The following is a 27903-nucleotide window of genomic DNA, read 5'->3' on the forward strand; positions in this document are numbered from 1 at the left end:
AGAGAGAGAGAGAGAGAGAGAGAGAGAGAGAGAGAAGGAGAGAGATAACATGGTCTCCCAAAGTCAATCGTACTCAAGTGTAAATGACTGATCAGGTTTAAAGTATGAATCTCTCCTAGAGAGATTTGCATCTTAACCTGGAAAAAGCATTGGTTCTTCTTAAGTCAAAGGAAAGAAGTTCTAATTGTGGAATTAAGGATAGGATTTATATGAGGAAGATTTTTTTTTTTTTGGTGGAGCTTAAATTTGGCTCTATTTTCTGTTTCTAACTGTTCTATCAGATACAGCTCTAGAACTATACTCCAGGTATGCCTCAGGATCCTGTGCTGAGCCATTGGCATTAATATGCAGAGAATATGAAGAATGAGCCCCTCCAAAGAAGGTAGTAAACCACAAAGCATCAGGCCAACAAGGGACATTCAAGTTCCCCAGGGTTGAATATAACAATACACTGGCCCAAAGGAGCAGCAAACCCTGAATGCTCATTTTCCCTCCACAAGTGGCCTGAGGGGAGCAGCAGGTCACAGCAGGAAAAGCAGGAGATTTGGAATCAGAGGCTCCGGTTCGAGTTGGCCCCCAGCCCTGCTCCTTACTACCTAGTCACAAAGCAGCAATCTGGGCCTCGTTTTTCTCACCTGTAAAATAAGGGAGTTGGACCTAATGGTGTCTAAGGTCCCTTCCAACTCTGCATTTGTGATTCTATCCCCTATTATAGACAGGGTCAGTTCTAGGGAAATCCACCCACTAGGTAGGCTTGGTGTAATGAAGGACCAGGACACCTGAGCCTGAGTCCCAGCTGAGCCACTTGCTGTGTTACCTTGGTTAATTCAATTGGCCTCCCCAAAGGTCACTTTCCTTCATCTCTAAAATGGCTGGGGGAGGAGGGGGGGGTGGAATCAATAAAATAGAGGTAACACCTATCACGGCTATTTTTTAGGAGGTAAGTGATTTGTAACTGTAAAATACAAGCAGTTACAATAAAAATGATGAGGATGGGGGGGGGGGGGAACAGCTAAATGACTCAGTGAATAGAGCACCAGCCCTGGAGTCAGGAGGACCTGAGTTCAAATCCACCCCAGACACTTAACACTTACTAAACATGTGACCTTGGGCAAGTCACTTAACACCAATTGCCCTGCCTCCCCCCCACCAAAAAATATGATGAGGATTTCATTATCTCCCAACCTAGGCTACTCACTGCTTGCTGCCCTCAAGGCACCCATTCAAATTGTACACATTCAAGACTGGTCAGATTCCACCACTTCAGCAGTTTCTCCAACTATATCAAGGCGAATGATCTCTTCTTCCCTTCTTTGAACTCACACTTCATTTTTAGTATCATACTACTTAGCTGTTGGGCAGCTTGGTGGTATAGTAGATAGAGCACTAGCTCCGGAATCAGAAGACCCAAGTTCAAATTTGGCCTCAGGCACTTACTAGCTGTGTGACCCTGGGCAAGTCACTTAACCCTGTTGGCCTCAGTTTCCTCATCTGTAAAGTGAGCTGGAGAAGGAAATGGCAAACCACTCCAGTATCTTTGCCAAGAAAACCCCAAATGGGGTCACAGAGAGTCAGACAGGACTGAAATGATTCAATGACTTGGCTGTTACTAATGTTTTCATCTCTTGATGTTGCATATGTTTTGTCTCCTCATGGAAGTCTTTCAAGGGCAGAGACTATGTGTTATATTTTTCCTTCTCTCCCTTTTCCAGAACTGGGTACGTTAGAGAAGCTGGATGAAAGTCTTCCAATTTATGCTGAACCCTGGAATGCCCCAGTACCCCCTCAGAAGCCCTTCTTCCACCTCCTTCACACTCCTACCAATCAAAATAGACTGTCTGTGTCCTGCTCCCTCAATGCCTTGCTAGATAATCAAATATTCTTCACTGATGATGGTTTAATGTCTCACCCTAGGCAGATAAACTTTGACTAGAAGGAAGCAATCAGTATGTAGCACTGTCCAGAAGGGCAAGTCCAATGGAGCCTCCTTAACAAAGGGACAAGAGAAAGTGAAGCCAAGTCAGGATGGAATAGGAAAAGGAAGTCAGCTTCCAATGCTGTTGTCTCTTGCAAGGGCTCACCTACATTACTGTCTTTCTGTTTTACATGTATAGTTCCTTAGAAGCTGTAAGTGCTGCCCTGGCACGCCTAGGACAGCCTCCCAGCACAGGTTCTCAGATATTCTCTTCTAAAAGGAAAGCTACTTTTAAGGGGTCAATAATCTACTTTACATTCACTAGTTCAGGGGAAAAGTCAGTACCCTGAGCATCAGAGAAAATATAAGCAGAGAAATTAGCATAAAGACCCACAGGGCCCTGAATGCATGAATCAAAGCATTAAGTACTGCTATACACTTTACATATGCCACTGGATCAATAACCCTTTACATCTGAATGGTCTGGGGGTTCTGAATATATGGCTATTAGAATCGCCACCTGGGAATCAAAAGGTCCTTCTCATAAGCAAACCAACAATTCAGAGTATATATAAACTTCTCAGAGCCAGAAGGCATCACAACCCTCCCCTCCTGACTCAGTGCCTAATTAGGTTAGTACAAAAAGGTGTGAAAGCCTTCTTAGAGCGATCCTCCCCTAAGCAGGCTTCTCTTTAAGTAAGTTCCTCCCCCAGTGGGCTCTGTGTGATTCAGGATGTATCGCAGCTGGGCACAGAGGCCTATGGGGGTGGGGGTGGGGGTGAGAATCTTATATTCCATTAACATTACAGAAGGAAGCAAAGCAAAAGTAATTTCTGGTTCCTGGGCTGGATGTTTTTGGTAAAGAAAGATACTGCATAATGAAATTCTGGACCAACATAGTGCATCTGGATGATGGTGGACTTCCAGAAAAGCAATTCAAGTCTCATAGTTTCCCTCTCCCTCGAGTTAGCTCAACAGCATGTGTCCTAGCTTTTCTCCCTTGTTCTCCAAGAAAAGAATCCTGCCTAAGATAAATTTAGACTAGAAGGAATATCTTTCCCTTTAAATGGATAGATTAAACTTTGATCCTAGTCAAGGGAGAGTATGGATATAATGAATTAGCCACAGATTAAAGTGATCATCTCCATGGTAACTTGCATTAGGCCTTTAAATATTTTATATTTCTATGTGGTTTTGTTTCCTTTGATGGCAAATTCCTATAAGAAAGGAACTGAGCAAATTAGTGGAAGCACCAAGGGCAGCAAGAATTCGGGAGTGGAGAAGGAATTGGATGAGACCAGAAAATAAGAAGTCTGTGGTAGAATCAGGAACGGGTGGTGACCCAGAATTGGGAGAGATCCCAAGTGAGCTGATTAAATGTATTTAGGGATATGGGCAGGCACCAGATCTGTGATTACACCAAAATAGGGAACTCCCAGATGGGGAAATCCCTGACACTACAGGTCTTTACTTTCTCTTCAAGGTTGTCTTAGAGAGTTACCTCAAGCAACGAGAGATGAAATGACTCACTCAGGGTCACACAGCCTGTATTAATGTCAGAGATGGGAGGCAGGAAGCAGTAGTGTGAGCTGTGCTGACTAGCCTTGCTGTCAGGCCCAGGATCTTCTAGGCCCTTGGCAATCATGGTGAATTGGATTCAAGCTGTGCTTGACCACTGGGTTCAAATTCTTGTGAATGGATTTATCACTATCTACACACAAAGAGTAATGAAAAACTAGCTGCTTTCCCAAATAAGGGCATGTTATTTAAAAGAGATTTGAAATCCAATACTGAAGTTACCTAGAAATGAAGTCTATTTAATGAGCTTTTTGTTATTGTTTAGTCATTTTGAGTCATGTCTGACCCTATTGGGGATTTTCTTGGCAAAGATACTGGAGTGGTTTGCCATTTCCTTCTCCAGCTCATTTTACAGATGAGGAAACTAAGACAAACAGGGTTAAGTGACTTGCCCAGGGTCACACAGCTAATAAGTGTCTGAGTCTGGATTTTAGCTGCCCCAATGAGCTTTTAAGTATTGACATTACTTATGACCATATCACTAATTATGTAGTCACCTACTACTAGACCATAAGCTCATTGAAGGCAGAGACAGTGTTCTTTTTCAGCTTTGTATGATTAATGTCTAGCACAATGCTGGTCACATTCTAGATGCTTAATGGATGTATGTTGCTTTTGTTGAATGGATCAGTGCATTTCTGTCTATTAAAGGAGAAAGTTAGGCAAGAAACTCTCAGAGAAAAACAGCATTGCTCTCCATGGTTTCGGAAACTGTTACAGAAACCTCGCCCTAGTGATTCAAATTAATAGGCTTTCATCTTATCACTATCTTGCTTTGATTTGTGACTACTGGGTTTGGACATGTTTTCAGCTCACAGCCTCAAGACTTATTCTCCAGGGAGGTTCTATTTATATGTTGGCCTCTCCAGGGACAGCTTAATGGTGGGATGAGTGACCACAAGGCTGAAAAGATTCAGTTCAGAGGGAAAAATATAACGTGTCATGGGACGGCATTGTATTTTATCACAGAACATAGCTAATTTCTTTAAGTGACACTTTGCAACATACTTCTTTTCATGAAAGAAACAGCATACACACACTAGAAATACACTGTAAGGCTGCCTAGCCCAGGGCACTGTGTTAGAAGTAATATGGCCTAAAAGTAAGGTCCCTTTAATGCCTCCATAACTCAAGTCTCTGTGATGGAGTCTGACTCCTTGGCAGAATTCTACTCAATAATACATATTTATAGCAAGTTTCTTTTGCACGTGAGTACGTGTGTGTATATGCTGATTAATAATAAATAACAGTCCAATATTAAGCCTTGAGAAGCTGCCTAATGTTCAAACCAAAACACCAGAAAAGAAGTCCACGAGATGTGTGTATGCATACATATTTATCTTTTTGTGAATGTCTGTGTACATGTATGCATGCATATATGTCCACACATATATGAGAATGTATTAATATGTGTATATATGCAAACACATGCAGATATACACATACATTTACACACACACACACACCCCACAGAGTGAATGTGTTAAGATTTCTCTAATGGAAACTTACTCTGTTTCTGGTTTTTATTGAGCAATGAACATGTACTGTTCCCTCAGGCAAGTGTCAAACATTAGCCCATTGTTAAACTTTAGCCATAACTACTATTACAATTATGTGTGTGTGTACAGATGTGCATAGGCATTTTGTCAATAAGCTAGCCACCACTGTTTCTAGATGAGGAGGGATTTGACTTAGTTGCAAAGAATCAAATACGTGGTTCTAAGTTGAACTTGCAGCCCTTAGGCTGAATGCCCTTGAGTTTTCCCTTCAATCCACCGTATTTCCTGCTTTGAGAGTAGAAAAAGACCTGATCACAGATTATAGACACAGTAGACATGATACAAGGATAGAGATGGGCTTGATTGTCTTACCATGGGTTTATGTTAGGGCACAAAACAAATACAGAGGGAAATAGGAAGGAAATAACCAAACCACCCTTGCCAAGCTGCTGTTAGACTTCCAAGAGTTCAACCTGATCATTGGCTTCCATATTCTACTTCTCACTATGGAACTCTAATTTGACAATAGCATTGAATGCAGCATGAACCTTGCCTAAATATTCCCCTCCTTACCCACTCAGATAGCAATAGAAGCTTCAAAGCTCTTTTATGGCACAAAGATGATCACCTGAAGTCCCAGGTTGTGTTCTTCTGCCCCTGTACCTTTGCTAACAGTTAAAGTCTCCCATCCACACCTATCTACTACAAAAATAGTAATACACAATAGTAATGGTAATACCACAAAACCTTACTTCCTAGAGTTGTTATAAGGATGCAATGAAATATTTGTAAAGTACTTAGTAAAATTTCTGGCACATAGTTGGTGCTTAATTAATGTTTCCTTCCTTCTGATATATATGTGCACATATGGGAGGGGTCTTTCTTTCTTTTCTTCCTTTCTTCCTCACAGTTTGTACAGGTCAAGAGATAGGACTCCAAAAGATGGGGACCAAATTATGTGGAATGTAACACTGCTATGTCTGTATCCCAAAGAGATCCCCCCAAAAGGAAAAAGACCTATTTGTACAAAAATATTTATAGCATCCTTTTTGTGCTGGCTCAGGATTAGAAATTGAGGAGATACTAATCAATTAGAGAATGACTAAACAAACTATGATATATGATTGTGATGGAATATTATTGTGTTATAAGAAATGACAGACATTAAGATTTCACAAAAACCTGGACAGACTTAGATGAACTGATGCAAAGTGAAGTGAGCAGAACCAGGAGAACATTGCACACAGTAACAACAGTATTATAGGATGAAGAATTGTGAATAACATAGATATTCTCAGTGATATAATGATCTAAGACAATCCCAAAGGACTCATGATGAAACATGCTATCTACCTCCAAAGAAAGTCTGAATAGAGACTGAAGCATACTATTTTTCATTTTTTTTGTTGTTCAAGTCTTCTTCTACAAAATGAATAATATGAATTTTTTTACATGATTACACATGTATAATTTGTAGTGGATTGCTTACTCTCTCAAGGGGAAAGGGGAAGGAGGATGGGACTAAAAGAATTTGGAACTGGAAACTTTTCTAATGTTAAAAATTGTTTTAATATATATTTAGTAAAAAATAAAATATTATCAAATTTATAAATATACATATAAATATGTGTATATAAAAAGGGAGAAAGTTATGCCTTGTAGTCATAGATTAAATAAATAATGTGTACAGATGTCTGTACATACACATGTATTTAAAAGTTTTATTACTGTATTGGGTAGTAGAGCCAAATGATTTAAGAAATGAAAAAAAATACTCATTTTATAATCCTAGCCAAGACTTCATTAGCACTTCTAATATTACTTGACGTAATAAGCAAAATCATTCCAAACTCCTTGGCAAAAGAAAAAAAAAGTAAAAAATAGTTATCTTTCAAACTCACTAAAATAAAAGAATATTTAAGTGCAAATCAGTTGTTTCCTGATGAACCTTTCTCTGGAGTTGACAGAAAGATTGGACAACCTTCTAACCTAGGCAAAGGCCTGTTCCCTCTGACAGACCCTAAGGGAGAAAGTCCAAAGGAAATGCCACATTAACACTTGGTAAAATGAAAATGTGGTTTTTCTAGATAAAAAGAAACATAGATGGTAAGGGGAAGAAGGGGAAGCTGAGGCCACCCAGGCCCCGAGAAGACCATTTGAGGCTCAGAGACCACCATCATTTCTCATATTTGCTTTGTGGGGTTAAGTATACTCTGATAGAACATATTGGGCAAATTTGAACTTCACATTCCCATGGCCACCTAAGTGAAAACACTTAGGTTTCAAGCTCATCATTTGTATCTTCCATTCATCACAGCAATCAAGAAGCAATTCCAACCCCCTAAGAACCAAGTGCTCCCAAATGAATAAGCTATCACTTGTATATGCTAGCGTTGAAACCAGCTCTGGCCTGTGATGTTGGCCATGGTTGTCCTTGGCAACCTTCCACTTTGCCCCTTCCCCCCAGATAATGTCTTCTCCCAGTTATAGAACACTTAAGGCCCAGTGATTAGCTAACATTAATGTGAGGAATTTCAGAGCTGTTGGCAGACCAGTGAAGGAAATAGTTTGGGGGAGACAGGCCTCTCAGTAAACACCTTTTTAACGACACCATATAGGCTGTATACTTGGCCAGTGCTTGTGGGCCAACTCTGAATACAGCCAAACAGAGATAGCATTACTCTTCCGGAGTACTCTAATCTACTCTAATTTGACAAGTTAATATCCTGACCTCTCCCCCTCCCTCAAAGTGCCTGGTTTTATAACTTATAATTTACATTTAACTTTACCTACCTAGGCAGCTAGCTACCTGTTGCAGTGAATAGAGGAGTACTGGGCCTGGAGTCAGGAAGACCTTGAATTAAAATCTGGCCCTCAGATACCTACTATTTGTGTGACTCTGGTCAAGTCACTTCACCTCTCTTTGCCTCAGTTTCTTCAACTGTAAAATGGGAATAATAGGATTATTCCTATATAATGAGGATTAAATGAGAAAATATTTGTAAAAAGTACTTAGCACAGTGCCTGGCAAATAGTAGGCATGATATAAATGTTTATTCTCTTCCTCCTTCCCTCCCCATTTCCCTCCTCAGACCTAGCATGAGGAGTGACATAGGACAAAAGTACCTTGTAATGCAGGTTTTCTTAACCTTTTTTTGTGTGTCATGGACCCTTTGGGCAGTCTGGTGAAGTCTCTGAACCTCTTCTTAGAATAATATTCTTTTTTTTTTTTTTTTTCCTTTTGGAGGGCAATTGGGGTTAAGTAACTTCCCCCAGGTGTGTGTGTTTGTGTGTGTGTGTGTGTGTGTGTGTGTGTGTGTGTGTGTGTGTGTGTGTGTGTGTGTGTGTGTGTAGGTGTTAAGTGTCTGAGGCCTGAACCCAACTGGGGTCTTCCTGACTCCGGGGCTTTACTCACTGCTCAGAATAATATTGTTAAATGAATAAAATATATAGGACTACAATGGAAACCAATGATATTGAAATAATTATCAAAAACAATTTTTCCCATCTAAGTTCTTGATGCCCTGAAATCTATCCACATAACTCCCAGGTTGAGAATAATTTTTCTAGAGTGAATTTGGAGAACTTCATCCTAGTCAGGACTCCGGCACTAACTAGCTGTTAGTTTCCTCCTCTAAAAAAGACTGGTTTCCTTGAAAAAGAGAAGGTTGGATTGGATGATCTCCAAGGTCCCTTCCAGGCATATGAGAATCAGCTTGAAAAAGAGGGAAGTATAGAAGATTTATGGCAGTAGGATGTCTGCCTTGAAATATTTGAAGGGCCTATCACAGAGGGGAGGTATGAGTTCGTTTTGGCCTTCAGGGGGGTAGAAATATGGTAGGAGCAGTGGGTGGAAGTTGCAAACAGTCCAATTTAGTCTTAATGGAAAAAAGAAAAACACTATTAAAAAATAGAGCAAATGAAAAGGTGCATTAGTCTCCCTCTTATCCAGTATGTTAGAAAGGGAATTCTTGCTCAAATACTGATTGGAATAGAAGACCTCTAAAGTCTTGTGATACTATAATTTGATGATCTGGATCCTAGGGAGATTAAAGCTTAAAGCTGTGAATGGTAATAGTGAGTATCAAGCTTTGAAATCTAAAAGAATCCAGAATGATTCAACGATTCTATAGTCTTCTTGTACTTGACTCCCCTCTCCATATTCTGGGATCCAGGGAACTGTGCTCTTTGGCCAAAATACTCCATCTCCTGACTGCATTTCCAATGGCTGTGCCCTCATGCCTGGAATTATCTACCTCCTCTTCTCCTTCTCCTGGCTTCCTTTATCTCATTTGAGTCCCACTTTGTACAAGAGGACTTTCAAAATCCCCTTAATGCTAATATAGCCTGCCCCTCTGAGATAATCTCCAAAGTGTTTAGGTTAAGCAGAGTTATTTGTAGGGTGGTCTCCCCCATAAGACTACCCCTTGAGGGCAGGGGCTGGTGTGTGTGTGTTTTGCCTTTCTTTGTACCTTCTTAACATACAGATGGTCCATGATAGGTATTGGTACAAAATATGAGTCTCCTGACTTCTAGTCACATTTATGCTTTTTACACTACACAACATTTTTAGTTTGGATATCTATAGGTGAGGAAAACCTTAGTAGTAGCTGATGCACTTGGTCTTTACATTTCTTAATGCCTATTACATATGCTAGCAAGTAATTGTGCCGGGGCCAATTAGAATCCTCCCCAAATCATCCCAGAAGCCCACTGTTTTTTTTTCATCTCCGGCAGTGTCTGGCTATCTTTCCTACTCATTGCACAGTCATTGCAAAGCCTGCCACATGTACTGCTAATGCTCCAAATTAGCCCCTTTTCTAGACTCCTAATCAAGAGTCAGAAGAGAAATGAGAACCAGAAAAAATGTCCCAGGGGATGGGTTAGGGAGGGAGACAAGAAATAAGGAATGATCCCTTTGTAGGGCAACCAAATTTTTTTTAAGTATCATCCTTAGGTCAGACTTTAACAGGCTTCATTTTAGAATGTTCACTGATAAACGTTCTAAAGAACATTGCCATTTGGAAAAGGTCACACTTTAAAAGGTTATGGAAGAGAAATATTCAGCAAAGAATTTAAACAACATCCATCTGGGGTTATAATTACACTGCATAAGAAACCCTCCGCCCTTTTTTTTTAACCTTTTATATGGCATGTTCTTGACATCGACAAAGCTTTTTAATTCATTGTAAAATGATTTACTCTCCAATCATCTAATTGGGTATATGAGAGATATGCACAGAAGGATAATAAACCCACCCATCTAGGCTCCCTCCTGGCATTTATTGGATTCAGTGTCATTGGCATTTATTAGCAGGAAACAGGAAGTAGCCCAGTGTCTAGACTTAGGAACTAGAGAAACAACCGAAAGGAAACTTTGTAAGTCTTTAAATGAACACTTTAAGCAATGGATGTCTTCCTGAAAAACTGTAAATCAGATCTTGTAAATGTATGAGGGGAGCTGGTTTGTACTTGTATTTCCTGCTACCTTCTTAGATATCTCCACCTAAACATCTCTCTGGCTGCCACTTCAAACTTAACTTGTCTAAAACTGAACTCACCATCTTCCCACCTAAAGAGGCCCCTCCCTGGAACTCCTCTCTTTCTGCTAATGGCCCCACCATCCTTCCAATTTTCTTGGCTTGTTACTTTGGAGTCATCTTTGGCTCTTCCTGCCCCTTACCCCACACTTACAATGAGCTGCCAAGTCTTATTACTTCTAACTCCACAGTATCTCTGGCATCCAGCCCTTCCTCTCCACTCCCACTGAAATTTCCTTAGTAGTACACATGGTGTGGGATAGTAGAGTTGGAGTCAGGAAAAACTTGCTTTCAAATCCTGACTGGTGTACTAGGTAGCCCTGGGTAAACAATTTAACCTCTCTGTGACTTAGGGTTTTTTGGGGGGGTTTTTTGTCTTTTTTTTTTTTGCAGAGGGAGAAGGCAGGGCAATTGGGGTTAAGTGACTTGCCCAAGGTCACACAGCTTACTAATGTTAAGTATCTGAGGCCGAATTTGAACTCAGGTCCTCCTGACTCCAGGGCTGGTGCTCTATTCACTTCACCAACTAGCTGCCCCTTAGTTTATCTGTAAAATGATGATAATATACTACCTCATAGGTTTGGTACAAAGAAAACATTTTTAAACCTTATGGTGTTAAAGAAATGAGTTATTTATTGTTATTGTTATTATTATTATATCATTTAAATGATTACAATACTTTCCTAAATGGGCTTCCCACATCCTGTTTATTCCTTCATTTATTCATCCTTCTTCCTACCTAATTCTTTGATCTGATCATGTTACTCATCCCCTCAAAAATCTATAGTGGCTCCTTATTGCCTACTGTGAATCTGTTGTAAGCAAATAAATAAATCTAAATTCCTAACGCTGGCATTTGACACCCTCTCCACAATCTGGCTCCCACCTACATGTGCATCCTTTTGTCATGCTTTTTCTTGTCACTGACCCTATGTTCTCAGGCAAACTGGCCCTGCTCTCTGTGCCATTTTCACCCTGCTGGCGCTCCCTCCCCCCCCCTCCTCTCTCTCTCCCCCTCCCTCCCTCCCTCCCTCCCTCTCTCTCTGCACTACTCCACACTCCATTTCTGGGGAAGTTCTCTTCTGTGGGCATCAACTCCATTCCAATGCCAGTTCTCCCACTAAGTCTTCTCTATCTCCTCAGCTCCCATCTCTTCCTCAGTAAAAAGCAGTCTTTCCCTCCTCGAATTCTCACAGCTGTTTCCCTGGACTTCTCCTTTGACTTCATCCCACTCTCCCTTGGATTATAGCTATTTGTGTACGTGCCCTCCCTCCCATTAAGTTGTAGTTCCCTAGTGAGCAGGGCTTGGATCATATCTATCTTTGTATCCCCAGCTGTAGCACGATGCCTTGCATGTAAGAGGCACTTAATAATGTTGGTTGAATTAGATTGAATTGAACAGTGCTTTTAACTTTTCAAAGCACTCTACCATCTATTATCTCACTTTATGGTTGCCACAGCCATCCACATTACAGGGTATTATCCCCATTTGATATGCAGTTAGGAGTGGTTCTCCCTCCTCTTCCCCCACTCCTTCCCCCCTGTGGCACAGGTGCCTGCTGGGGAAGCACATTGGTTCTGCCCCTCCCATCTGCCCCTCCTCCATTCTCCATCCAGTTTTTTTTTTCTATTGCTTTCCAAGGCCTTTCCCCAGAGGAAGACAGGGAATATGGAGACATGTGCAGAGGGCAGAAGCAAACCTCCAAACCCCAAGACTCAGTGAGAGATGCTGAGGAAAAAGGAAACATCTCATCTGGGAGTTGGGAGACAGGTGGGCATGTGAGCACATGGGAAAATACATCCTACTTCATTCAGGCTGGGAAAATAGAGACTTTTATTAAAGTCAAGGCAAGGAGAAGGTAGTTAGCTCCCACAAGCACCAGAAGAAGTCCTTTGTTCTTGGATGGGATTACCAGATCCAAAAGAAAGAACAGAAAGTTTCAAGTGACTCAAGGGTGTTTTGGTCCTGATGATTTCATTCAGAAGAGCTGTAACATGGGTGGTATTTCCAATTTAATCTCTCCAGTGTCCATGTGCTCAGGAGCTAGCACTATCTCTTGGGGAAGATAGCAAACAGTGGAAAGCTACAACATCAGTGAAGAGACATGCTGATGTGAATATGGGAGCCATAGGCTATAGGTGCCTAGTCACAGATGGCATGAACATCTGTCATTTGGCTTGTCTGTCATAGGTGAGCCAAATGGCAGTGAGATGGATCAAAATACCAGCCAGAAAATATAGGGCATTTGAGTAGATACGGAAAGAAAGAAACTGGTGCAGCAGGAGGCCAAATCAGTGAAGCTATGAAGCAGGGATTGGGCCCAACCAACCAAGGTCCAACAAGGCACAGGGCCCTAAGGTGAAGAAAAAACACAAATCTTGCCCCTTGCTTGAGCTTCATGCAGCTAGGTGGCTCAGTAGATAGAGTGCCTGACTTAGAGTTCAGGAAGACTCATCTTCATGAGTTCAAATCCCACCTCAAACACTTACTAACTGTGTGGCCCTGGGCAAGTCACTTAACCTTGTTTGCCTCAGTTTCTTCATCTGTAAAATGAGCTGGAGAAAGAAATGGCTGAATCACTCTAGTATCTTTACCATGAAAACCCTAAGTGGGGTCACAAAGAACAGGACATGACTGAAAAACAACTGAACCAGAACATGCTGTAGATCATTGAGATGTGATGGCACCCCAGAAAAAAAGAGGTTCTACTAATTCCCTAGTGAACCTCAGATTTTTTTCTCCTTGTCGGGAAAGAGTGGGGAAACAAGGATAGTAACACAATAAGAGTGCTAAACTTGGAGTCGGAAGATATGGGTGAATTGTGTCTTAGATAACTACTATCATCACAGGGAAGTAACTTCTATCCTATAGATATGTACTATATAAATGCGTGATCACATGAGTTATTTACTTACCTCTCAGAAAATGAGGCAGTTAGGTGGTACAGCCAATAAAGAGTGATGAATTTTTAATCAGGAAGACCTAAATCCAAATCTAACCTCAGACACTTACTAGTTGTGTGACCCTGGGCAAGTCATTTAACCTCTATCTGCCTCCGTTCCCTTATCTATAAAATCATAATAATAAATAATAATAACAATACTTACTTCTCAGCATTTTTTTTTTCAGGATAAAATAAGACCATATTTGTCAAGCACCCTGGAGATCTTCAAGCTCCATATAAATAGTGGCTATTATTAAAATGTGACCTGATTTCAGTGGTCTGACTCCATGTCTCTGGATGCTGAATCATGCAAATTGGAAATGGAAAAAGATGTACAAGTATGTGGAATCAGTTCCACCTGGGGAGGCTGTTGCCATCCATGACTCACGAAGAATTTTGTACTTCTTTGCATCCTCATGGGAGATGAAATGGAAGGAAGCACACTATGAATGTGATCTCTTTAACTGCCTGCACGCATGTACATTAGGAAGGGTGTACACTTGAGTGAAAAATCCTATTTCCATTCCTCATGCTGTCAAGGAAAATATGAGCAAAGCCATCACTTTCACCTTACCTAAGTAGAATCTCTTTATACTGAGACAAGATGGCTGAGTTGGCAAATCACTGAAACTCTTTGGACCATTTACAAGTGGGCAATCACTAGCACTGATGCCAGGGAAGTAGAACGCAAGGCAAAGGCAAATAGCACTCTCCCTTTTTCTGTCATTTGTCCCTCTTTCTGATATTTTTTTCTGTCTCCTTTCTCTGTTCCATTCCATTTCTTCCTTTCAACAGTTCCCTTTTTCTCAGGCCTACTGATGGCACCTTAGGACAATTGTTTTTGCTGGTGGTACTCAGTAAAGAGGACACCAATCCTTCCTCCGAGGCATAAAAGTTTCATTTTTCATTGCAACAAATCAAATATGGCACGATGGATTGACAAGCACCATGGGCAGAGTAGATAGAGAGCCAGTCTGAGAGTCAGGAAGACCCAAATTCAAATCACACCCCTGTGATGTACTAGTTGTGGTACTATGTCCAAGTACCCTAGACAATTCACCTAGTCTCTCATTTATAATAAGTTGGGAATCTGCAGAGTCGGAGGAGAATTAATTCCCTTTACTAGGGATCTGAGCTACTTAGAGCTTTCTCAGTTACATAAATAGATTAGAACTGACTTTGTGGACTTTTCTGTGGTTTCTTAGGCATCCCAATTCATTGACATGAATGCCTGCCTCATCTCCATTTGGGTCAAGGGTACTTGTGATGAAGCATGACTTTTGGATTAAAGGATCATAGATCTAGACCTGGAAGCGTTCTAATCCAACTCCTTCCCCTTTTACATATGGAGAAACTGAGGCCCAAGGATGTTGGGTGGCTTGGCCAAGGTGAGATAGGTAGCATTGGAGGCAGGATTTGAATTTAGGACCTCAGATTCCAGAACCAGTACCTCTTTCTATTGTACCATGCTTTTTTTCCCCCTGGGGCTTTGATGACTGCAAACTCAGCAAGGTGTCACAATTCCCAGAGCCAGGTAAAGTGGCTCATCTTCATCCATTCTTCTTTCTTTTTTTTTTTTTTTTAAAGCAATAGGGGTTAAGTAACTTGCTCAAGGTTACACGGCCAGTTATTTCTGGGTGTGGTGCTGAGTATCTGAGGGCAGATTTGATCCAGGTCATCCCGACACTGGAGCCGGTGCTCCCACTCGCTGAGCCACCTGGCCGCCCCCATCCATTCTTCTTTCATAGTCTGTGCACATCCACCACAGTTTCAAATCAAAAGCCCACAATGGCTCCCTATTGCCTAACCTTTAAAATCTAAATTCTGCTTGACTTTCAATTGCTATTCATTATCCTCAACCCCTTCACTAAACCCCCGGCCAATTATTCAAATTTACTTGTTTCTCTAAGCACCTTCCTTCAGTAAAACTAATCTGTTTCCCTTCTGCCAGCACCCCTAACACACATCCTACCTTTGTGTTTTTCCAGATAAACCCACATTCTCTTCTAAACATGTATATTCAATTTATCTTTCAAACCAACTCAACTTACACACTCCAGAAAGTCTTCCTGGACTCACATCACATAATTTGGATTACTCCTTTATTCACTATCTCTCTGGTATGTGTTTACTGTCTTTCAACTTTCATATTCCACTGATATGCTGCCTTGTATTGTTCTAAAATAATTTTGTATTGATTTATTGTCTCTCTAAGAAAACTAGACAAGAATGTGGAAGCTGGTGAAATTTACCTTGAACCTCTACTACCCATTTTATCTCACAGAGAACTAGGCTGATACCATTCCCCCATAGCTGGAGTTCTTAGATTCAAGTTCAGGTGTCAGTGGATAGATGTTAGGGGGCTGTGGATTTAGATGGAAAAAAAGAATTACAACTTTATTTTCACTAATCTCAAAGTAGAAAGAAGCATTTCCATTTGAAAACATTACTCTGAGGTGGAGTCCATACCACACCATTCTGCCAGAGGGGCCCATGATATAAAAAAGGCTAAAAACCTCAGCCTTAGGCCTTGCTTCCAAATGCCAGTCAACTAATCCCTACTAATGCTTTAGCTGATAATAGCTTTAACTGCTACAGCTCTCAGGAGTATTTGCATTTTAATAAGTGACTCAAATATGAAAAACACAACCCAAAAAAACAAATCACAAATGGTGGAATTCCAAGAACCATAGGTAAATAGTGGGTACATATTTTTGGACAGGGACCCAATTCAGTATCCTTCCAATCACATACTCCTTACATGGTCACCTATTCCTGGGGCCCTCTCTGCTCCCCAACTGAACTATAAAGGCCCCTAAAAGAAAGAACCAGTCTTCTCTTTCCTCTCTATGTCCTGATTGGAACTTTTTGGGTCCTTAGGATGCAGTGGGCACTCAGCAAAAACTAAGGAAATAAATTAACTAAGAGGTAAATAAGCTCTTTTCTATAAAAATATTGCCCAATTCTGATGAGTAGAGATAGCCTGCTCATTCTTAAGACACTTTAAGATAATTGGTGATGGTTTTCCAAGAATCTCTGACTAAACCAATTATTTCATCACAGTGTGGGAGTTAGTGGAGTGATGAGCCCAAGCTGGTGAAAAGGTTGAAAAGTGTCAAGGCAGCAGCTTACTTAACAAGGTGAGGGATGAAGTGTTAGAGTCATGTGACGATGATTGTTTTTTTTCACGAGACAAATGGACTAGTTGGCCTACACCACAGATGGGGAATGAGCTTCACTAAAATTTTTTTCTTTTGTTGTGATTTTTTTGTTATTGTTAAGAAGTCCAGGGTAAAGAGTAGATGCAGTATTTTCTTCAGAAAAAAAGTTTAAAAAAAATTTCAGGAAGAGCAGAATTAGAATGAGTCTCTGAGAATACAAACAGCTAACATTTCTGAGTTTACTTCACAAGGGAAATCTCATGGCCAGACAATATGTTGCCATGCTGATGTGCTCATGGTGCCCAAAACCACCTGATCTCTGATTCATAGGAATTAAAGTTAGAGGAAACCTTAGCGATGATCATCCAGTCCAACCCCTTCTTTTTACAGATGAGGAAACTGAGGCAGGTAATCAAATGACCTGCTTAAATACCATTCAGATGATATATAGCAGAGTGGAGATTAGAATCCAAGTTTTCTCACTCCAAAACTAGTGTTCTTTCTACCACACTAAGATGCCTCAAATTCATGAGGGACAAATTCAAAGAGGGACTATCATGATCCCTTCCTAGTCTTCCTTTGAACTCTATGGTCCAGTAACATTGGCTGACTTGAAATTCCTGGAATGGGACACTGCACCTCCCAAGTCCATGCATTTTTACAGGCTGTCCCCATACCTGAAATGCTCTCCCTCCTCTCCTCCAACTCCTAGCTTCTCTGGATTCCTTCTCAAGACCCGACTCAAACCCCTCCTTCTACAGGTCTGACATGGCCTCTTAGGAGGCTAAGTGATCCAAAGTTCATTTAAGTATTGACTCCTAAGACTCTGGTCAAGTTAAAACAGGAGACAAATGAGGGCTAGAGGCTTTATCCCATACATAGCAGGAACTGTCTTAAGGTTCCAAGAAAAGTTCTTACCCTCTGAAATAACTCTCTCTCTTGCAAACTGATGCCTTAAATGCCTCTAACGGGGATAGAAAGTCACAAAGAGACAGATATGGGATTTAAAATACAAATATCCAGACAAACATGATGGAAATGGACCCTCAGGAAGGCTGATGTCAAAGATTTTCACAAAGGCCAGCTTTGATTAAGGAGAAAGAAGAAAGGACATGTAAGGTTGGGTAGATACTCAAAAGAGGTAGAAAGCAAACAAAAAGAGGAACACCAAATCAAAAAAGGGTATAGAAGGGGGAAGCAGGAAGAGCATCATTAAAAGCCAGTTCTATCTCCTTACACATTTGCAAAGGATCATCCCACTTAGAGATACTATGCAATTCTGAGTACCCCTCTTTCACTCTTTTCTTTTTCTTTCTCCTCATTTTCCTACTCTTGAGAAATCGGCTGATGATCCAAAGACTTGGCTTTGAATTCTGGCTCACTTGTTTTCTAGTTATAAGACCATGGGCAAGTTAATTAACCTATATCATCTTCCCTTTCTTCTTCTGTAACATAGACATTTTCACCAAGGGTTATTATTGGTGTCATAAATGCCTAACCTAAAGTCCAAATAAAAGAAGTATTTCTTAATGAAAGTTACATTAAAAAAAATACCCCCCTTCACAAGGGACATTGAATTAATTGCAAAGTATTCTGTAACATTTACAAAACCTTTTTAGAGAAACCCCCAGTACATGTAAGCTCCCCAAGAGTAGGGATGACTTTTTTTTTTAATGTTTTTATTCTTAGTTCCTGGAGTAGGGTCTGAGCATAGTTGGTAATTAATAAAAGCTTGTTGATTGATTAAGTGTTGAAAGAGAATAGCCTGGCCATTCTCATTGGAAAAACAAAGTGGATGAAAAACATAATATCCAGTTTATGGCATGATGCTGGCCTATTAGGAGGCTAAGTGATCCAGAGTTCATTTAAGTCTTGATTCCTGAGACAGTGGTCAAGTTAAAATAAGAGGCTACAAAATTAGTCCAACAACATGTAGAGCTTGGACAAGTACTGCAGACAGATAATGAGCAAGTCCCAGAAATGAGTGGAAGAAGCTGGAGAAGGATTATATTTTGGAAATTATGCAACATTTTCAATGGTCTCAAACTGCCTGTTACTGCAAAAGTCCATCTATTTAACATCAGAGGTCTCCTATTGCTACTTACTGTATTACTGTGAATCGGAATATTATGATCTAAAAATAATTTTAATTACAAAACTCAAAGGACAATGGAAAGACACACTAGGGCATAGACATATGGGTAAGAAGAGGCATAAAAGATATCACTGGGACATGTATGAGCGAAAACAAGGAGAATCAGTTATGTATAAGAATGTGAGACAACAGGTAGATAACCTAAATGGAATATTGGTGCCCTTGAGATAGTAGGTTAATAAGAAGAAGACCTCTAACACACTAGTAAGTAGACACTCTTTGGAAGTTTCTGGGAAAATGGGAAGGATTTGCACAGGATAAAAAGTCATAGATGAATTGTGATTTATGCAAAATGCAAGAGTACACATACCTAAGAGATCATGACTCCATCAAAGTAAAAGGGGGCTTTACAAGATTGTAGGATTCATATTCTTGAGATCAAATCCAGCCTCAGAAACTTACTAGCTGTGTGACCTTTGGTAAGTCACTTAACTCTGCCTCAGTTTCCTCATCTCTCAAATGAGCTGAAGAAGGAAATGGTGAACCACTCTAGTATCTCTGCCAAGAAAATCCCAAATGGGGTCACAAAGAGTCAGATACAACTGGAAAAAATGACTGGACAGCAACATGGATTGAAGGAGATAGCATGTGAAAAGTGCTTTGAAAAACTAAAGCGATGTACAAATGCAAATTATTATTATCATTATTGTTAATTTCAATTCTTCCCCTTCTTTTCTGCCCATTCTTTGGTTGATCTGTCCTTATCTGCGGCTACCTTCAAAGAATGTATTTCAGGACTTGATTCATCAGTTTGACAAAATGCAATCCAATGCAATCTAATGAGTATTTACCATGAGTAAAGGTACTATTCTAGGCACAGGGGTACAAATACAAATAGAAAAATAGTCTCTGCCCTCAAGGAGCTTATATTTTATTGAAATTAGTGATGATTACTGCAATCTCCTATGTCTATATGACAACCTGAGACAAAAGGAAAAAGAAAGAGTGACAACAGATAAACTTACTTTTCCCAGAGCCCTAAAACCTTCAGGGGCATTCCCCAACCATAAGGCATGGGTTAAAACATACATTTGGAAATGATTCTGGGTGACAGGCAGAAGTAGTATCCCAGCTGTTCTACCCTAAAGCTGAAAGAATTCATAGGCTATCCCCAGACACTGGCTAATTGAGGTCTGCTTTGTTTGTACTGCAGTGTGAAGCACATTTTGACTTCACCAAAAGCCAAAGAAACCAAGTCTCAATCCAGCGTCTGCCCACTTACAAAACTTGGAAGTCTCTATGCTTCTACAGGGCAGAAAGAGCTGCATCTTTTCCTGTGATGAGGTCATACTTAATCCCTAGACAAGGCAGAAAGAGAAGTTTTCCCTAATCCATTGGTTTTAGGGTCAGTCCCTTCAAATGACCCCAGAATGCTCCACTGCCACATTTAATTTCAAGAACATTGTCACCATTGGACCCATTCCCATGGAATAATATGACAGTGTCATTGTGAGCTATCATCACATTAGAAATGTCAACCTTTTCTACTTTTCTACCTCTACCTCAAAAAACCCAACAACATAGGAAAACACATACCTTCCCTTCTTTCTTTGCATTTATTGCCAGGCTATGAGAGTGAATAACTTGCAAAGTGCTGGGAGTTGGTAGGCAAAATGACAACTTGATCTACTCTGTGCCAGGTAGCATGCCTAAGAACTTTATAATTATTATCTCATTTGATCCTCACAAGATAGATGCTATTATTATTCCCATTTTATAGATGAGGAAACTGAGGCAAACAGAGGTTAAGTGACTTGTCCAGGGTCACAAATTTAACTCAGGTCTTCCTGACTCCAGGCTCAATGATCTATGAACTAGCTGACCCTCTACACAACCCCTTTACAACTAAAAAGAGGAGTTTGTTGTTGTAAAAAAAAAAAAATCACCCTGAAGCTAACCTGGTGATAAATTTCTCCAAACTTAGTAGGTAGGTCTTGAATGGAAGGAATATAATACTCCACTAAGCCCAAAAGCTTTTCTAGTTTGGTAGAATCTTCTAAGAGCTTATACTTCTCTAGCATTAATTTTCAGGATGCAGGCTCCTATGAACCTAAAATCCTAAGGGAAGGACTCCATGTTTGAAAAAAAAATTGCTGAGAAAGCTAGAAAGTAATTGGGCAAAAAGTAAGTATAGGCAAGAATCTTACACTATATACCACAAGTTCCAAACGGATAGATACAAGACCTAAATACATAAAGTTATATCATAAAAACAATTACATACAACAGGAAATACTCCTTAGATTTATAGTTAAGGAATTTTTAAACAAATAGAAGTCAAAAGTGACTATAAAAGAGGAAACATAATTTTGATCACCTATAATTAAAGCATACATATGGAAGTGGTAAAAAAAAAATATATATATATATATACACACACACACACACACATATATCTTCAATTATTTCTGATAAAAATTACAATATACAAGAATATAGAGAATTGACATATATATGTATGCACATATATAATGTATAACTAAGAGGCATTCCTCCACCGATAGGAAGATATAAACAGAGTTTTCAAACGAAGGGCAAAAAATCCTGCAAATCACTAATAATGAGAGAAATCTGCTGGATATTTCTTTCTGTTCTCATTTAATTATTTTTATGATGTAACCTTCTGTATTTAGGTTTTGTTTATTACAATAGAAAATTCTAAAGTGGAAGAAGGTATTGAGAAATAATTGGGATTTTTTTTTAAAAAGGCACCAATTAAAAACATTTTGGGAGAGACATAGAGAGTCACCTTCATGCCACAATGAGGAATCAGAATAGAACTTCTGAGGAGAAACAGCATTAATAAATTTTGGAGAAGGGTTGAGACCCATAATTTTTGTTGGCACAGAGAACTCTAAGTGTAAAAAGTCCCTATACCAATGCAGACCAGCAACTCATTTTTGACTTATAATTGTCAAGTGTTACCAGAAGTACTGAGAGGTTAAATTACTTGTTCATAGTTACAAAGTTACTATGTGCCAAAGGCAGAACTTGACCCCAGGTTTTCCATAATTCAATGCCAGCCTTCTGTCCACCATACTATGTTTTCTATTCTTAACATCATTATCACCATCATCATCACCACCATCACCAACACACCAGAAACTTAATATTCTTTATAAACTAACAATTGACAAATCCCCATACTACAAATAGAGACAGTGAAATATTCTTGAGAATTCAACAATAACAAAAAAACTATACTGGAACTGCAACATTATCACAAATGAAACTATTGCCCATAACTATTTATGGAGCTGTCTGGGCAGTTATGGGCAACAGTTTTGTTTATGACAATGCTTCATCAGCAGGATGGTTTATTGGTTGAATTCTCAAGGATATTTTGGGAAAGAGAGGTGGAGCCAGCCAGTGTGATTCCTCTGGCTCCCAATGAAATGGTTGATAGCCCTCCTAGAGATTAACCTGGCCATGTACTGAATCAATATTTCTTGGGCAGTACAGATGTGTTTTTAGAGGTAAGTAACTGACTAGTAGCCCAATGAAAAAACAGACTTATTTGAAGTTACAGTGCCACAAAGCATGAACTTCTTTCTTTTTAAAAGGGCCACAGGGAGAGCAAGCACTTTGATGGGGGGTTGGGGAAGAGGGAGGAGTAACAGTAATTACAAACACATACCCCTTCCTCCAGCTCATTTGCCTGGAGAGGTCAAAAGTACCACATGCCAAGAATTTCATAAGTTGTTTTTTTCTTGTTCATTTTTTTTTTTTTTTGCTGAGAGTTGCAAAACACATCAAAAAATTTCCATTCCCAGGGTCACTTTTAAAACAACAATACTAAAATACTGATCATTTCTGCCAGCGGAAGTCTCTGGGTATTTTATTCCCAGGAGACCAATAGCAACCACAGACAAAAGTCCTCTTGAGCTAACCTGCCATACACACAAAACAAATTCCTTCCCAAAGGGATCTGAGTTTAGAAATAAATCCCTTGCCCTATATGACAGAAGCTTCCAAAGATGCACCTGAAAATGTAACCACACAATACAAGTCCTTTCTCAACATCGTATATAATGTAGTAAGTGGTCTCATGCAAGTGGTGACTGATACCCTTCAAACAAACAGATCTTCACAACTCCTTTTTCTCTGATTTGAGAAAATCAGCAGCTCTACCAAAGGAGAAGCCAAGAAAAGTGGACCAAAGCTCCTGAGGAACGAAATGAAATGACAATAAAGCTGGTAAACATCTCTCAGGACTTCTTTTTCATTTCCAAACTTGAAAATAGGTCTTTTCATTCTGGTTTTGGAAGTTGAATACTTCATTGGTATTCTAGTCCTCCAAAGCAATGACCTGGCAACTTCATACCAAAATACTTTTCAATGGAATGTCTTCATATAGATTTCCTAAAATTCATTCACTAAGGATGGGCAGGGATGTAATATCTTTTTTCATCATTGAAAACATGGCTTATTTATGTAATGAAACCTCACTGATGCAAACTAATCAAGAGGTCAATCTTTTGTGCATTGTAAAAATGTTTAATTATGGAAAAGCTTTAAGGAAATTTACCCCCAAACTAACCTTATTCAGAATGGGTCAAAACAAAGTTGTTGTTTTTTTTTCCTTTTGGAGGGGCAATCAGGGTGCCCAAGGTCACAAGGCTAGTTTTTTGTGTTAAATGTCTGAGGCCGCATTTGAACTCAGGTACTCCTGATTCCAGGGCCAGTGATCTATTCACTGTGCAACCTAGCCACTCCCAAAGTTGTTTGTTTGTTTGTTTTTTTCAAATCAGTTTCTTTTTTATAGGTGGGGGGGGGGCAGTAATTTTTTTTTAATCAATTGATGCTTTTGGTTCTGTGATTTCATGTGTGTATTTCCCTACAGAAAAACTCCCTCCACTGATACAGATGTGCAGCTCATCAGTAGGCCATTGCTTTAGAGCATGCCCTACCTGAAAAGATAAGTAATTTATGACTTATCCACGGGCATACAGGTAATATAGGTCAGAAGTGGAGATTCAAACCCAGATCTTCCTGACTGCAAGGCTAGTCTTCTAATGATGATAATGATGATGAGGAGGAGGAATCAGGAGGATGATAGCATTTGTATAGTGCTTTAGGATTTGCAAATACTATTTACATATGGCATCTCATTTGATTATTTCCATTGTGGCTACAATCACTCAGAACTTTCTTTCTACTGGCATAGCCTTTGAGAAACTTCAATGTCACAGGGGGGCTTTGGTAGAGGTAGAACTCCTTTTTTGTTTTGTTTTGATTTTTTTTTATCACTGTTGTTCTCAAGGAATGTTTAACAATAGCTAATAAATTTTATTATTATTTTAAAAAATTTTTACCTTATTTATTTTTTGTTACATTTTGAGTTTTAAGTTGTCTCTCCCTACCTCCCAATCTTGTATCAGAAAAGGTCAACATTTGATATAGATATATATGTGGAACCAAACAATACACACTCCCATATATCAGTTTTTTCTCTGGAGGTAGATAGCATTTTCCTTCCAAAGTCCTTCATAGTTTATTTGAGTGTTCATATTACTCTGAATAGCTTAGTCATTCACAGTTATTCTTTGAACAATACTGCTGTTACTATATACAATATTCTCTTGGTTCTGTTCATTTCACTCTGCATTATTTCATGCAAGTCTTTCCATGTTTCTCTAAAATCAATCTGCTCATCATTTCTTTTTTTTTTTTTAAAGCAATCAGGGTTAAGTAACTTGCTCAAGGTTACACGGACAGTTATTTCTGGGTGTGGTGCTAAGTGTCTGAGCCCGGGATTTGATCCCCAGGTCATCCCAACACTGGAGCCGGTGCTCTTACTCGCTGTGCTACCTGGCCTCCCCTGCTCATCATTTCTTATAGCACAGTGGTATTCCAGTAGATCTGTTTTTTAAACATAATTAGTAGTAGTCAGAATAATAGAGATTACACCTTTTATGTGCATAGCTCTTTACAGCTTTCAAAGTGTAAGTTTTCCACATATACAGTTCTAATAACAACACTGAGTTAGGCCAAACATGTTCAGATGAGGAAGGGTGGCACAGAAAGAAGGTGCAGTAAGTAGATTTCTCCAAAGTCATGTTGATTTTTCTGGTTCAATTCAAAATTTATTAAGCACTGCTACATTTTAAGGAACCATTTTGGGTGCTAGGAATACAAAGACAAAAACAAAATCTCCCTGCCCCCCCAAGAAGGTTACATTCTACTAGGGAGACAGCCATATATACAAATAAGTACAGTATAAAATTAACGGGGCAAAGGAAAGATCAGACAGGATGTACTAGGAATATTGGAAGGAGGGAGCAACACTAATAGCTGGGGATATCATGGAAGGCTTCATAGAGAATGTAGGACCCGAGGGGACACTAAAAGAAGGTAAGGAAAATGGAGGATGGGAGATAGAGGCAAGGGACAAAGATCGGGGGATGGTCCTTCTCAGCTTGTCACCATCTTGGAATGTTCTACCACCTCAACCCTATCCAATATGTTTTCCTTCAAGACACAGTGTAAATCCCACCAATTCTAGAAAGCCTCTCCCAGACCCCTCTTCCTCACCTACCAGCTGCTGATGCCTTTTCCTTTTAGAGTTCCTTCTATCTACTCTCTGTGTCTATGTATGCATATATATTTGTATATATTCATGCATACACACATCATGTATCTACCTAGTTGGCTACATGTTTCTCCCACCAGGGTTTTGGAAGACAGGAAAAAAAGTATTTATTAATATGCCAGGCATCGTGCTATGAAATTTTACATGTTTTCTCATTTGATCCTCACAACTCTCAGAGGAAGGAGTATAGTTTGTGTAGCATAGACAGGGATTTGAGAGCATGGACTGTATTTTTGTCTCTTTGTATTCCTAGGGCTTAACATAATACCTGGTACACAGTTTTAAAAAAATTCTTGCTGATTGGGGTGGCCAGGTAGCACAGTGAGTAAGAGCACCGGCCCCAGAGTCGGGATGACCTGGGATCGAATCCGGGCTCAGACACTTAGCACCCACCCAGAAACACCTGGCTGTGTAACCTTGAGCAAGTTACTTAACCCCAATTGCTTTAAAAAAAAAATTCTTGCTGAGTGACTGACTGGTTCCTGAGTCTCCATTCAAACTCCTATATTTCCCATGTCTACTGGAACTATAAATTCCAGAGAAGAAACTGATATCTCCAAAGATAAGAGTCACTGTATTGAAGGCCATCGCATCCCAATTTTCCAGATAGCCAGTAACCCTAGGAATCCTGGGAGGCAAGGTGGTAAACTTGAAGCTATAGGACTTGAGTATAAATCTTTTCTACCTGCCTTAGATTAGAATTTGGGCAAGTCACCTAATTTTTCTGGGTCTCAATTTCCTCATCTATAAAATTAGATGAGAGGAGGGGGAATGGACTAGATGTAGACCTTTAGAGGCCCTTCCATCTCTAGAACTATGCTTCTATTAATGCAACAGTGACCTCAATGAAACTACAGCTCCCATAATTATGACTTTCTCTGTCATCTGCAGCCATCACACAGAAACCAGAGATCTCCAAAGTGAGGCTATATTGCCCAATGTCAGATAAGGGACAACTCTACTCATTCTCAGAAACCTAGCATGCTTCTCTGCAGACCTGTTTGCCATTGTTCCCAAAGTTGTGAGCCCTATTCATGGATAATGCAAAGGTAATTCTCCAATTTAATCACTAAACTTCCCTTTGAATTATAGATGAGTAGAGTGTACCTTTGCTGATGCAGAATGTAATGTAGGTCACAGATGTGAATTCAGGCTCAGATGTGGAGTTTGTAGCCCAGAGAGAGCAGCTTGCCATTGGCCATGGTGGACAATTCCTGGGCTTGAATGGAGGGAATTGTTCTACCCACCCAAGAACCTAATCATGCATGCATAGCACACAATTCACCTGGTACTCATCAGACCTACATGTTTTACAGAAAAATCTCAGTTCTCCAGAAGATATTTATTCTGTTGTAGGCTAAATTTGTTTATACTTCCAGGGAGTTCTGTAGATATGAAACTAAAGGATTTCAAATATTTACTTCTGACCCCTCAGCTGTGTGTGTGTGTGTGTGTGTGTGTGTGTGTGTGTGTGTGTGTGTGTGTGTACAGTCGGGGAGGGGGGTAGCTCTGGACCTCTGATTCCACTCTAGTGTGGAAGTTCCCACCACCAATCAGCAGTCTCTCTCTCCCTCTCTCTGTCTCTGTCTCTGTGTCTCTCTCTAGGTTGACACTCCATACACTATACCACACTTCCTCTCAGTTATTGAAAATAATTAAAATAGGAACCTACCAAATGGTCTTCTTTATTTCCCTTCCTTCACCCCCAGCCTCATCTCTCCTGGCAGCTGCTACCACTAATCTTGTTCCATTTATGGAAGTATCCCTGAGTTCCCTGCCTCCCCACAATGAGGTGGTATCCCTTCATTTTAAAAATCAGAGGTCTCCAGAGTTCTGGCTTGTACTAATTTATCATAAAGATGTAATTGAAGAGTGCTTTTCCTGTTCTTTGTCCCTAAAACATTGTGGTCGTTGCCTGGTGTGATAACAAATTGTTAGTTACTTCCAATAAGTCAGTCTCTCAAGAGAATTAATGAAGTTTTCTGTGCCATTGACCAATGGAGCAGTCAAATGGTTCTATAATTTCCCTCTGCCTTTCACCCCGCCATAACCCCAATTTAGAGGGTGCAGTGTGTGAGAAGTCTAAATTGTCTAAGTAAAATTGGTTAGTTACAATGTACTCCAAAAACCTAACTTGGAAGCCTTTAAAATCAAGGGCCTCAACTTCTCTTAGAAAATGTTACTGTTTCTAAATTTGCAATTAAACTGTAGACTTGGAGTACAACTTTAATCTCTTAAAGGATAAATGACCATCTGTAGACAATGAATTATCTCACTAAGGGGTCAGGCATAATAGATGAGCTACATAGCCTTGTATGTTTAATTAAGTCTGCCCAGTTAGGATTATACCCATTTAGAGAGAGGGTTGTTTAGCCAGCACTTAAAAGTAGACAAAGCAATTCTATACTCTTTATGAGCATTTAAGCCAGCATTCAATAACCCTTCCCATCACAAAGCTTCCATCCACTTCTAACCTAGCTCTCTCATAGCGATTCTTGCTTCTTTTCCCCTTTCCAGT

At 39.9% G+C, this 27903-nt stretch overlaps 1 protein-coding gene and 1 long non-coding RNA gene across 2 annotated transcripts in view; one reads left to right on the plus strand and one right to left on the minus strand.

Moving 5' to 3' along the window:
- The window catches only part of LOC138169183 (uncharacterized), a 17949-nt gene extending 4184 nt beyond the window's left edge, over window positions 1–13765 (plus strand). The window contains exons 2-3 of the long non-coding RNA XR_011170286.1: window positions 12175–12303; window positions 13663–13765. This is a non-coding gene — a long non-coding RNA (uncharacterized lncRNA). The remainder of the gene's footprint in view (window positions 1–12174; window positions 12304–13662) is intronic.
- The window catches only part of KLF13 (KLF transcription factor 13), a 95208-nt gene that overhangs the window by 6157 nt on the left and 61148 nt on the right, over window positions 1–27903 (minus strand). The window lies entirely within an intron of this gene.

Source organism: Petaurus breviceps, unplaced genomic scaffold, assembly GCF_028583685.1.
Source record: "Petaurus breviceps papuanus isolate PSGF00001 unplaced genomic scaffold, PetGlider_PUasm1.0 37, whole genome shotgun sequence".
Taxonomy (NCBI): Eukaryota; Metazoa; Chordata; class Mammalia; order Diprotodontia; family Petauridae; genus Petaurus; species Petaurus breviceps.